Source organism: Ostrinia nubilalis, chromosome 13, assembly GCF_963855985.1.
Source record: "Ostrinia nubilalis chromosome 13, ilOstNubi1.1, whole genome shotgun sequence".
In the NCBI taxonomy this organism is placed as follows: Eukaryota; Metazoa; Arthropoda; class Insecta; order Lepidoptera; family Crambidae; genus Ostrinia; species Ostrinia nubilalis.
Genome location: NC_087100.1, coordinates 14,264,562 through 14,278,553, shown reverse-complemented (window position 1 = coordinate 14,278,553; position 13,992 = coordinate 14,264,562). Strand labels below are relative to the sequence as shown.

The following is a 13,992-nucleotide window of genomic DNA, read 5'->3' as shown; positions in this document are numbered from 1 at the left end:
TTTGTGTTTGTTTTTTTTTTAAGATTATTAGTAATTTGCATTGCACAAATTACTAACAGTTCCGTTAGCCCCTCGTGGTAAGCTAAATATGCTTGTGTTACGAGGGTCACAAATGAGTAGGTCTTCTTCATAGAAACGCACCAAGCGCGGTTTGTATGTGAGCGCGCCAATACGTATGCGGCGCGCACGCACACACTGACAAAATTTAGCGTGGATTAGCGGTGAAGTGCGCTGAATTTTGTTAGTGTGTGCATGCGCGCCGCATACGTATTGGCATGACCTACTCATTTGTATTTACTCTGACAATACTCGAGGATTTGAACCCGCGTTCCTCGGATCTCGAGTCGGCCAGTCCGACCCCTTCACCATTCGGCTATCGTGGCTATGGCTGTGGTTTGTTTTAATGATCATCAAATAAACGTTCCAAATAAATTAACTTAATAAATGAAATTCTATCATCCCTGTGGTTCTGCCAGAGTAAAATACGTAAGAGTACCCTTACTCGTCCCGTGGATTTTGTTAGACACGACTACTTAATAGAAAAATGCGAACACAAGGGCTTCCCAACCCGTCCTTCCAATCCAACGTTGGGTCTGTAAGCCAAATTCTCCCTACTGTCTCTGGTAAATTAAAAGACGGTGCTCTTGGAGTGGAAACTAAATTAAGACGATTTATTCCATAGAGTAGGTAGAAACTACGCGTCTGGTATTTTGATCCTATAGCAAAGAGAACTCTAGCATATTTTGCAACTCTAGGGCCCAGAACAGACGGTGAAACGCAAATGCAATGAAACTGCAACTTTCTGATGATTCTTATGAATGAAACTGAAACTGAAAGTTTCAAACTGGTCGCGTCATGTGTGGTCACTGTGGTCTCGCAACGGACGCTATGGCAGAAACTTAGATGCAACTCAAAAGTAACTAGCAGTTGCAGTTTCGTTGCAGTTGCGTTTCACCGTCTGTTCTGCTGGGCCTAGATGTTATACTCAAAGAGGAGAGATTTGTACAAGTATGTTTTAAACTCAAAAACTACTGGACCGGTTTCAAAAACTCTTTTACCATTATAATACAACTAGCTTTGGTCGCCCGCTACGCGGGCTACAAAAGCTAGATCTGCGATGCTGGCCGCTCCGGGCTTCGCCCTACGCGGCGCTCGGCCTGCGGCCTCGCATTCGGAGCTCGGCCTTCGGCCTCGCAAAAATTACACGGGGCGTTTATCGTTTGTCGCAAGGCTCTTTTGCTTTTTTGACGCAACACAAGTAAATCTATGGCGACTGTGGGGATTTGAACCATCGCTCGGCCTTCGGCCTCGCCTTTCAGTCTGTCGCTGGGCTCTAGTCCTTTTTTGACGCATTAAAAATAAATCTATGGCGACTCACAGGCTTTAAACTATCGCTCGGCCTTCGGCCTCGCCTTTTTCTACGTTAACCAAGCCCCCCTGCATACAATTTGTATGGAAAACTCAGTTCCATTTGGAAAATGGGTAACTGCTTGGCGGCCATCTTGGATTTCCAAAATTTTGCATTTTTCCCTTAATCTGGACGATTTTCCGCGCCGAACCCTATTTTTCATTTTTTTCTATCCTCACCCAGTCCCATGAAACAATTCCTTAAAACCACCCAAGTCCCAAAATTTTGAGTTCCCCTAACTCCCAGTGTTGCCAGGTGATCGAGATAAAAATAGTCAAATGTCATTAGTTTGACCTATTTGCAGGAGGCGTCATCCAAATTTCTGACCGGAAGTCGTTATTTCCATTTTTTACATTTTTTGACCAAATCTTCCAAAGTATGGCAACACTGGAAATTTTTGTTTTCCCAAACGTTACTCTTTGACAAACTACGTAATCGCCCCATACAACTCGACTTTCCCAAATGTTGCCAACTGCCCGAAAAATGCATTTGAAAAATCAGAAATCTGAAACTTTTTACAAAATGGCCGCTCACTCGGTCGCCATCTTGATTTTCCATGTTTTCGGATTTTTCCCATAGTCTGGATCGTATAACCGACCAAACCCCATTTTTAAGACATTTCCTCCCATATCTCCTTCTGTCCGTCCTTAACTTTAAAGACACCCATGTCGAAAAAAATACTTTTCCCCGTAGCTCCCAGTGTTGCCAGGTGATCGAGATGAAAATGGTCAAATGTCATTTGCGCGACCCTTTTGCAGGAGGCTGCATCCAAATTTCTGACCGGAAGTCGTTATTTCCACTTTCGACATTTTTGGACCAAATCTCCTAAGGTATGGCAACACTGGAGAAATTTCTTCACCCAAACGAAACCTCTTGACAAGACACACAACCGCCTCATACAAGTCGACTTTCCCAAATGTTGCCAACTACTCGAAAAATGAATTCCAAAATTTCGAAATTTTCAACTTTTTACAAAATGGCCGCCCACGCCGCCGCCATCTTGATTTTTTGACATTTCGGATTTTTCCCATAATCTGGGTCGTATATCCGACCAAACGTCATTTTTATTTTTTTTCTGCCACGACTCCTTCTGTCTGTCACTAACTTTAAAGACACCCATGTCGCAAAAAAAACTTTTCCCCATAACTTGCAGTGTTGCCAGACTTTTTTCATTAAAATGGTGAAATGTCATTCGGGTCCCCAAACGTCACCAAACTGCATACCAAGTTTTTGGAATTTCTGGAAATTTCCATTTTCTGCTATCCGGGGCCGTGGTGGAAAATTTTCTCCCAAAATGGTAGTTTTTTCCGATTCATGGCAACACTCGAATAACAGACCAACAATCGCCCGGAACATTGTACCCCACTCCGGTGTCGCCATCTGCCGGAAAATTGCTACCAAAGTTTGGGAATTTTTTGATCGCAACAAAATGGCCGACGGCTCAGCCGCCATCTTGTTTTTTGATAATCTGTGAATGTGGCTCTTAAGAAGACTATACATGTCACAAATATTCAAAAGAAATTTTAAAAAACAATTGCGCATCTCGGAGTGACACCTCCCTAAAAACACCCCAAAATCGCATTTTCAATCCAAGATGGCGGCGCGGCCATTTTGGCAACCCTAATAAACTCCCAAAAAGGAAAAAATTCAGGATGAAAAACAAAAAAGTTGGAGTTTCAAAAAGTGCCGCCATTTTGTTTTTTGGTTCAAAAAATCCAGTAAAGCTGGCAGTCAAAAAATCTAGTTTAAAACAAACACTAACAATTTTACCCCCCTCCCTTCTAAATACCCCAAAAATACCCCTGATCAGTCAGTCAGTCAGTCAGTGGTAATCGAGCTTTATATAATATAGACTAGCTTTGGTCGCCCGCTACGCGGGCTACAAAAGCTAGATCTGCGATGCTGGCCGCTCCGGGCTTCGCCCTACGCGGCGCTCGGCCTGCGGCCTCGCATTCGGAGCTCGGCCTTCGGCCTCGCAAAAATTACACGGGGCGTTTATCGTTCGTCGCAAGGCTCTTGTGCTTTTTTGACGCAACACAAGTAAATCTATGGCGACTGTCGGGATTTGAACCATCGCTCGGCCTTCGGCCTCGCCTTTCTGTCTGTCACTGGGCTCTTTTTTGACGCATTAAAAATAAATCTATGGCGACTCACAGGCTTGAAACTATCGCTCGGCCTTCGGCCTCGCCTTTATTTTCGGTTATATGGCTTAGTCTTTAGAATTTGGCACAAAAATCTATTTCGTTTTAAGCAATAATATTAAAATTAAAATAAATTCATTTATTTTTGCAAATAGGCTTTAAAAAAGCGCTTTTACACGTCCCAATATTAACCCTACCACTGCTTCGGGACATTATGCATAGAAGGCAATAAATTATGCAAGATTTCAGTTGTCGTACATATTTCTTGATTCAATTAGCATATCTACCTTAGTTGTTTGTTGGCTATATTACGGAAGTAGGTACCTATGAGATTATCCTAACAAATTATTTTATAATAATCAACTATATTGTAAAACTTATGCATTCATAATAATAAAAGTAATAGCTAGTGTACTTGTTTATTAATTTTATTGTCATTAAGAATGAATGTAGTCTATCATGATGTGCTGAAATTACAGAATGCTTTAGGAATAATACCGACAGGAGGCGCATCGTAGAGCTATCACCATTGATTACTATTTAACAATGCGCCACCTATCGATTTTATTTCCAAGCATTCTCTAGTTACCGTTGTTAATGGAGTGCCATGTTACATGAAAGTTTGAGTGCAGTTTAGTTTAGTCATATTATTAAAATTTAATCATCTTATGTATGTACCTAAATGAAAGTTGTTTAGGAAACAGATATCAAAGATATTTAAGTCTGTGTGCGAGATAGTTAAGCCTGTGTTAGATATTTAAATCTGTGTGCGAGATAGTTAAGCCTGTGTGTGAGATATTTAAGCCTGTGTGTTATTATAACTCAACCTACATTGTGCTTATTAATTAATTAATGAAGAAAAAACAAAAAATTGGTTTAAATAGTATATTTATAATGATTAAACAATTATTCTACAACTTTTGAAAGCATACATTTGACTGTAATATTACTATGTTTCTGTAAAGGAGGAGTCTACTTTCGTAATTGATCTATCATTTAGTACATTAAATAAAAAGACATAAGTTTATAAGTGAAAAAGTGCTACATGTAGCTTCAGTGCTGACAGTCGGATTTAAAAATCTAAGTTATCTAGAATAACTGGATCAAGCTGCGATTTTAATATAAGCGAAAAATATTAAATTCCAATGATAGTGAAATTCGAGTAGTTTTACTTAGCTAAGACATGTTTAATTCCAAAATATTATGTAATCATAATAAACATAATTTCAAGTGCAATATTTATAAAATGAATGCAAATTGACATTGGATAAATGATTATGTTACATTTTCCTATACAAATGAAAATATAAAAAAGAATCTGGATCAGAGATGGAATTGTGTAAAGCAATCGTAATCATTTGAGTTCATAACGTAGGTACGATAAAATCGGTTAAAGCGTTTGAACAGAATAATCGTACGTTATGTTACGTACGTTAACTGTCAAATGATAACGATTGCTTTACACAATTCCACCTCAGTTTTAAAAAAAACTTGTGGGCTGATTTCTCAATCTTCGTATAACTTTTAACTGAAGAATAGTATATGTCAAAATGTTTATTCTTCAGCAGATATTAAACGATTAAAAAATCAGTCCCAAGTCACCTAGATATCCGAGTAGCTGGCATTTTATTTTCATTAAATTAATATTAGAAAATGAAAAATAAAGAAAAAAAAAAACAAAAGAGCCATGATGAGGTTCAGCATAAGCCGCTACAAGTATTGGGTTATGGTATTATTACTGACCAGTAAACAATATTAATTTGAATAAAAGTGCATAACTACTATGTTTTAATCTGTAAATATCTCTAATTGTTATTTTCTTGCTTCCTCTGTAGAACGTCAAGCATCTTCAAATCAGTGTTCATCGATAGTTGACTGCTGTCGTCAATCCAATACCGGAACTTCAACTGAGATTTCAAGTCCAATGTCGATAATTCCATGATACTGATGAACCTGGAAATAAAAAGACAGTTGTAATTATTTCGTTTTAATGATTTCATTCTCTTATATTTTATTCGCAAAAAAGGACTATAGGTAATTAAGAAATGACAACATAGAGGTGAGTGGATGCGTGGTAGTATTATCACATAATACCTAATTATTAGTTAAAGTGGCATCTAAATAAAATGCGGCAAGCATTTATTGTGTGACATTTGCGTTTAAAATAAGATTTCAAATTAAGTATAAATATCTTTAAATAAATAAATATCTTTGGACAATCTCACACAGCGCCATCTAGCCCCAAAGTAAGCAATTAATATGCTTGTGTTATGGGTATGAAATTATGCATAGAATTCATTTTATAAGAATAATATTGAACATGTCTCGGAAATGGATTTGCAATAATATACAATAGGGATGATGACTGGGTAATGAAATCAAAATTATATTTAGTCCGTCAGACAGATAGAAAATATTAGACTCGTATTTTTTTTTCTATAATCGAATATACAGTATTAATTAATTGAGTTGAAATGTCGCGTGACGTCACTTTTGAGTAAAAATTCTACTCAAGCGTGACGTATCGCGCCATTTCAACTCGATGTAGCACTGTTATTATTTAATTATAAAAGAAAATAAAAAATATGAGTCTAATGTTTTCTAATTATCTGTCTGACGGACAAATAATTGAAATTTTGTCATCTAGCCTATTACTTATCTCATATTTCTTGGTCGTTTAACGTAATAATGTTAGGTAGGTACACTTACTTGTCGTGTCGTGAACTACTATTTGCGTCTTGCGTTTATGTTTTGCCTTCTTTTCTTTCTTCATTCTTAGCCTTCTTGCTTCGTAGAGTAATATTTTACGCATTGAGACAGTAATTTCTTCTTCGCCAAGAAAATATGTTATCGCCATATCACTCCTCCTTCCTTGTGAGATGTGATCAATTCTATTCTATTCATGGCGTTTTACCTGTTGGTTAAATTTTGTTAAAAGTATTTTTTATAAAAAAAAAATGCCTTTAAACAAAGGTAGTAGGCGCGCGTGAACACCTGCCAGTAGAGAGGTTATATGACCTAACGACAGTTGGTGAAAAGAAAAAAGAACACTGGCTGAGTACTCCAAAGATATGTCCAAGCTTAATGTTTATGGTATCTTAACACTTACTATTGATTATTGCGATTGAGTTGTAAAATTGTTTTACTTACATAATCAGAAAAAGGTCGTGTGGTGCATTGTCAGGCTCCGGTTCAGTTCAATATGAAGTAGCGAAACGTAGGTAGCTAAGTATTATATTACATTTTAATTTTTATTATTTCTTCTAGTCTATACCTGAAATAGATGGCATATTAATATTATTAATAGTGAAATGTAATAAGACAATTATAATTGTATAATTTATATAAATATAAATCTGAAGATTGAAGTTGCGTTTACCTTAATTAGTAGTTAGTTCTTTTTATGTTTATGAATTCTTCAAATTTGCATTATTTTGTCAGGGCTGCGTTATTAATGCTTCATCTTGAGGAACTTGACTTGCGAGTAGATGTGGTGAGCACCATCGTAGCAATTTTAACTTTTGCATCACTCAAGTTTCTCTTTTGGCTTCTATACCTGAAATAATTAATATAAAATATGTAGTACTTTGTCCAGCAGTGGACGTCATTTGGCTGAAAAGAAGAAAAAGAAGATGTAGTACAGATTAAAATACTAATACATATTAGAAATGCGAAAATTTGGATGTCTGTTACTTTTTCACGCAAAAACTACTGAACGGATTTTGACGAAACTTTACAGTATTATTGTTTATAACCCAGAATAACACATAGGCTATAATTTATGACGATCTGTGACAAACAAAATTTCACGCCGGTGAAGCCGTGGGCAAAAGCTAGTCTTTTTATAAATTAAATAATAATTTTATTAATATTTTTAATACTTACTCTTAGTATCTTTTGAGTGTACGAGTGACAGTCATCTTGATGTCTAATTGAGTATCTTATCCAGATAAGATATAAACAGTGATATTACTAATAAATCGTTTGTCATCTGTAATATAAAACATATTAAAATTAGATTTATATTTGGCTATGCATTGTTAGAGTTTACATCGATGTATAATTAGAGACACAACAAAGCATTGCACGGCTCATCTGTTTTGTGTGAATGAGATGTTTCCACATTTATAAACAAGTTAGCTGCCACACACTGCCAGCCTGGTTAGTCCATCTGCAAGCTCTATAACATGACATGACATACAATGTTAGTAAAAGACAGCCATAAATATTAGTTAAAGCCAGAGCCTCGTCAGTAAGACAGCAGGGAGCACCGCAGCGGAGCGTCTCATTCTCGCGGTGAGCCACGCCGCTGCCGCCAACAGCCGGCTGTTGGCGCGAGCAGGTGAGGTTGGCACATGGGATAGTACCATAACATTAATTTGATCTTATAATTAATTAAAGGCAAGCCAATGGTTAGTAAGATTAGTTTTGTTATGCACTCTCCCTTCTACTCCCCATCTACCTACATGAAATGTATAACATTAAAAACAGATTTTAATCATTCGCGTCCCACCCATTATAACTAAACGTCAAGCAGTGAGTACATACATGTAACTCATTCATAAATATCGCGTCAAGACATACCTAGACACATAGAAAGACACGGGTCTTTCTATTTTAAATAAAAACCATTTCATGTAGTTAGATCGCCCTACTGGGCGAATTCGATCTTCTAGCTACAATTAGTTAGCAAATAAATAATATGAATATGAATGAATTCTAAGCCCAAGCAGCGCAAGCATTTTAAAGCAGCAAGCAATTGCAAAGCAGCTACTGAAATGAATCCAAAATTTGATAGATTTGCCCGGGTAAGCCGATATTGTATATGATGAGTGTTTACGTGTGCAGTAATGTAAGAGAAGATGGGAAAGCAAAGTGAAATGGAATATGAAAAATATCACCCCATTACTGTAAGAGTGGTATATCGGAATATAACGTAATCACTTTGGAATCACCATGACATTAGCGCCTGATTCGGAACAGGAGCCTCCTCAGCCAACCAAACGAAGGAAGAGAGAATGATACCGCTGACTGAACGAACTGATTGACAGGGGAAGACTGTTAGGACGACACCCCCAGCCTGCAGGGGACGTCACTGATCCACGTGGGTGACACAGGCAGACGCCTCAGAGAGGGTGACGCCATCGAAGCGAAGAGTGTGAAGGCGACAGCCAACACAGCACGAGCATAAAGTTGAAGAGGTCGAGCGGAGGGAAGATGCAGGGTTAACGAATCAGGGCAGAGAAAATAACCGGTCGATAATGTCCCGGGTGTCAATCAAACACCTCAGCGTCGACGGAATATCAGGGTGTCCAGGTACAAGTACGAGTATGTCAATATAACAAACAACACGTGGTTCAGAAAGCAATGAGCAATGGATGTGTTCAAATGAAGTTAGTTAATGCCGTCATAAGCGAAACTGAACGAAATTGTTCTCACCAGCATAATAAGGATCGTCGTATAATTGTCATTTTGTAAAATTAATAATGTAACCGTCGCCTTTTTTCGCATTTCTTAAATAAACATTGCAAATACATCACAGGTTTCACTAAAAAACAGGTACTTTTAAAGGTATATAAAGTGCTATAAACGGTTACAAAAACAAAGTCAAAATTTATTTATTTGTAATTTTAAATAGTACTTAAATATTAATTAACAAGAATAAACAATAACGTTACTTATTTAATTAGTTATTTATTTCAAGTTTATAAAATGTTTAGTAAAAAAACTTTTAGTTATTGTAAATTTTATGAAATTGATCAAGTAGCAATTCCTGGCAAAGAAAGAAAATGTCACGTCCATTATGAAAACCCTCTCAACAATAAAATTACCTCATGCATGATAGCAACAACAAACTTGTAAATAAAAGGAGTAACTTTAATATTAAGAATGTGAAAGTATAATGGTAATAAAATAATTAGAAAATTCTAAACTGAAAATATAGTAAACATTAGGTACAAAAGAAGTGAAAGCCCAAATAAAAACAAACGGTGTAGTCGATATCCAATGCTCACTTGTCTTCAGCAAGACAAGCGATAGGATGTTTTAACACCTACGACCTACAGTGCTCGAGATCCGTCGCACATCTATCTCATCAACGAGAGAAGAAGGAGGAAAATATTGAACAGAGTAGTTGAAACTGATAAATGATTAATTTTAACTTCAAAGACAAGAGGTAATTAGGATAATATTTAGCGAGGGAACAGACAGCAGTTCCCAAAATGGGACCCATTTTTATCACAATTTCATTGTTAGGTTAAAATGGACGAACATAAAATATGTACCTACGTAGGACATTAAAAACAGTGCACCCAAAACAAAATTCTTATTGTTTAAATATATGAAATTATTAAAAAGTACTATTCTGTAATATGTGAATAAGCTAACAAACATAACAAACTGAATTACAATAAAAACATTATAGGTAGGTGGTAGTCAATATTCATTATTAATTTATAGTTAATATGTACACATTAAGAGAAAAAAGTTTTTGGTTCTTTATTAAGTTATTGCAAATTTTAATATTATTAACAAAGACAGGTACTAATTAATAAAAAATATTATTTGTTGTGTAGCAACATTTATGACTTAAATGTGATTAAAAATATGAATTCCTTTTAACTATTCGTATAGTGTCGATTCGAATTAAAAAAGTATGTCCTAAATGTATAACAAGAAAAGTAACGTTATGTTTTAAATGTTTTTAGTTATAAAAAAAAAACAATTTCTTGTAAAATTGTTAAAAAATCTTTATATCATTTGGTTTTGGACTATTATGTATTCGTTAAATATTGATTAAAACCCAGTATTCATAAAAAAACTGAATACTCCATGCAACAAAATACGTTAAGAAGTGTTTAGGATTTTAATTATTAACAGTTTAATGTCAGAGTTAGTTCTAGCTTTAACTACAACACGGATATTTAACCGGATAATATGTTCTGCGAAAATTGATTTTCTCGCCAAAAATCTTGTTTAAATCTTCTGCAGCCATAGCGTGCAGTAACTAATAATATGACGTGATTGGATTACTAATGTTTGGTCAAAAACGTTTCCCAAATTATCACATCGCAAACAACTTATTTCATTCTTTTTATCGAAATATTCATTAACAAGAGGTGATTCTGGCGCTCGGCGGCCGCTACCGCGGCACGCTGCGCTCGCCTTCGCGCGTTAATGGTCACTGTTCTAACCTAACCTAACCCACTATTTTCTGCAATACCTACTTTTTGCAAACATACAATTTTATTATTAAAATTATTGTTTAAGAAAACTATGATCATGTGCCTTATGCTTTGATTTGTGGGTAAGTATATGAAGTGTTAATTTGATCAATCAAATTATTTGGATATTTGGCAAAAAACATTTGCTATACAAAAATTTGCCATAAAAAAACTTGAACAAGTAAAATTTTGCCAAATGATAATTTGACCAAATGAATTATCGCATCCCACCGCTCCTGCCAAAAGGCCACGGCATCCTCTCTAATGGTGCGCTTCAATTCCCGGCGCTCCCTGGGGGCCAGTTGGATTCCCTCCTCCGCAAGTCGTCCTGCACGAGAGACTTACAGGTAACGCTGCCGTGCTGCACGACCTGTAAGCCTTCGTGAGTAAAATGAGCGCCGGTCGCTGAGTATTCCCTCCAACCACCTTTCTCATTACAAAAATCGATTCCCTCCAACCACCTTTCTCATTACAAAAATCGACGAGCATCGGTACCATACGGCCGCAGCGTATGTCATCGTGGCCACATAAATGCCTGCGTACAGCACACTTAGGGCGGGGTATCTCACGCCCCATGACGTCTTGCCAAAACCATTGGCAGCTTGTAAATCAATCAATTTCGCATGCGGCACATAGGACCTAGCCTCGTCGAGGGTCACACCAAGCGATTGCGATCGTCACATCGTCTGCGTACGCTATTACGTGTACCCACTCAGGACACGGCAGCATCAGGAGGTCGTTGAGCAGGAGGTTCCAAAGTGTCGGGCCCAACATTGATCCCTGAGGACATCCCATGGTACTGCGCTTCCACGACGTTTGAGCCCCTACATAGAGGCCCACACGCCGGTCTGTAAAGTAACTAACCAATGACCTGAAGATATTAGGTGGAGCTCCGGTCTGTTTGGCCTTCAACAAAATCATCGGCCACCACGCGTTGTCAAAAGCACCGGAGATGTCCAGGAAGATCAGCTGCACGTATGACGCAGTACTGTTCTCGGTGATCGAGTTAATGAACTTGAGCGCCGTGACCGTAGACCGGCCACGGGTGAAACCGTGCTGAGCGTCAGATATATGTCGGTGCAAGCAGGGAGCGCAGGAGATGATGACGCGCTCCAGGATCTTACCCAGGATTGGCAAAAGAGTAATAGGCCTATAGGCCTTCGGGTCAGAGAGAGGCTTACCGTTTCCCTTCGGGAGGACCAATAGTCTACCTACCTTCCAGATGCCTGTAAAAGAACCTTCAGCAAAGGTGGTGCGATAATAACTTTAAAAAAAATAAAACCGACTTCAAATGCGTGAACACAAAAAAAAACTAAAAATTAAAAATATTGCGTATAAAAAAGTTCATCCCCAATTTTCCACCCTTGGGGGTGAAATATTTTCTTCAAATTCGCATGAAACCACCCTTTTGATAATACCTAATTCAACAAAAAAATAATTGTTCAAATTGATTTATAATCATACGGGTCAAAAAAAACATACGGGTCGAATTGAGAACCTCCTCCTTTTTTGAAGTCGGTTGAAAAGTAACAGTTGTTTAGCAACTGTTACTTTTCAACCGTTTCTTTCAAAATTCAGTTTATTTGGGAAATGAAACATTGGCGATAAGTTGTTTGCGAAGCGAAATTTGGCGAAAAGTAATTTGGCCAAACGGAAGGATACCGACGCGATTACTATTAAATCGTAACAAATAAGTTTATGAAATGTTTATTTCTAAATGTAATAATATCAATATAACTTTTAAAAAAAACCGACTTCAAATGCGTGAACACAAATAATACCTATTCAACAAAAAAATAATCGTTCAAATTGGTTCATAATCGGCGGAAATATTGCGTATAAAAAGTTCATCCCCAATTTTCCACCCTTGGAGGTGAAATATTGTTTTTAAATTTGCATGAAACCATCCTTTTGATAATACCTATTCAACAAAAAAATTATCGTTCAAATTGGTTTAAAATCGGCGGAGATATTGCGTATAAAAAAGTTCATCCCCAATTTTCCACCCTTGGGGGTTATTTTTTTTATTATTAAATTTAAATGGGACCACCCTTGAGGTATTACCTATACGCCGAAAAAAGATTTGTTCAAATCGGTTCATAATTGGCGAAGTTATCGCGTAACAAACATAGAAAAAAAAAACATACGAGTCGAATTGAGAACCTCCTCCTTTTTTTGAAGTCGGTTGAAAAAAAAGGTGGCATAGGGACCCGAGCGCCAGCCTCGCCGCACCTTAACCTATTTATTACACTGCATTAACTTAAATTATACTGGTAAATTACTAATATTAGTTAACCATGCCACCACCCCAGAGACATTTTAGTGAGAATGACAAATCCAAGATATCTTTTTTCATATTCTAATGATAGTAATAATTCAGACTGAAAAAACTTAAACACAATAAGATTGAAGAGGATCCCTTCCAATCGTGTAATGTTTCATTACCAATAATGTGACTGTTTTGACACTAAAGTAACCAAAAATATTTTTGACTATCTATGGGAACTGTGGCAAAGTAATATTATAACATCACCCTATTAAAAATTAAAAGCATAGGAATCTGGACAACTTGGTTTGACCAGTCCCCGAAGGCAGCGCCTGTTCACAGACATGACGGATGAGCCAGCCATCGCTTCACTCGATCATATTTTAGAGAATGTAACGACCCGCCTCACCACGCCACCACCCCAGAGCCATTTTAGTGAGAATGACAAATCCAAGATATCTTTTTTCATATTCTAATGATAGTAATAATTCAGACTGAAAAAACTCAAACACAATAAGATTGAAGAGGATCCCTTCCAATCGTGTAATGTGTTATTACCAATAATGTGACTGTTTTGACACTAAAGTAACCAAAAATATTATTGACTATCTATGGGAACTGTGGCAAAGTAATGCTATAACATCACCCCATTCAAAATTAAAAGCGTAAAAATCTGGACAACTTGGTTTGACCAGTCCCCGAAGGCAGCGCCTGTTCACAGACATGACGGATGAGCCAGCCATCGCTTCACTCGATCATATTTTAGAGAATGTAACGACCCGCCTCACCACGCCACCACCCCAGAGCCATTTTAGTGAGAATGACAAATCCAAGATATCTTTTTTCATATTCTAATGATAGTAATAATTCAGACTGAAAAAACTTAAACACAATAAGATTGAAGAGGATCCCTTCCAATCGTGTAATGTTTTATTACCAATAATGTGACTGTTT

General features: G+C 37.1%; 1 long non-coding RNA gene across 3 annotated transcripts in view; it reads right to left on the bottom strand.

The window, feature by feature from the left end:
* Nucleotides 1-5,320: 5,320 nt before the first annotated feature.
* Nucleotides 5,321-13,992, bottom strand: part of LOC135077742 (uncharacterized) — a 29,571-nt gene continuing 20,899 nt past the window's right edge. For 2 of the 3 annotated variants that reach the window (XR_010258494.1, XR_010258495.1), the window contains exons 3-7: nt 7,435-7,540; nt 6,929-7,105; nt 6,700-6,823; nt 6,259-6,463; nt 5,321-5,502 (exon numbers count right to left, since the gene is read on the bottom strand). This is a non-coding gene — a long non-coding RNA (uncharacterized LOC135077742). Of the gene's footprint in view, nt 5,503-6,258; nt 6,464-6,699; nt 6,824-6,928; nt 7,106-7,434; nt 7,618-13,992 lie in introns of those variants that run through there. The other variant, XR_010258493.1, reaches the window with a different exon arrangement.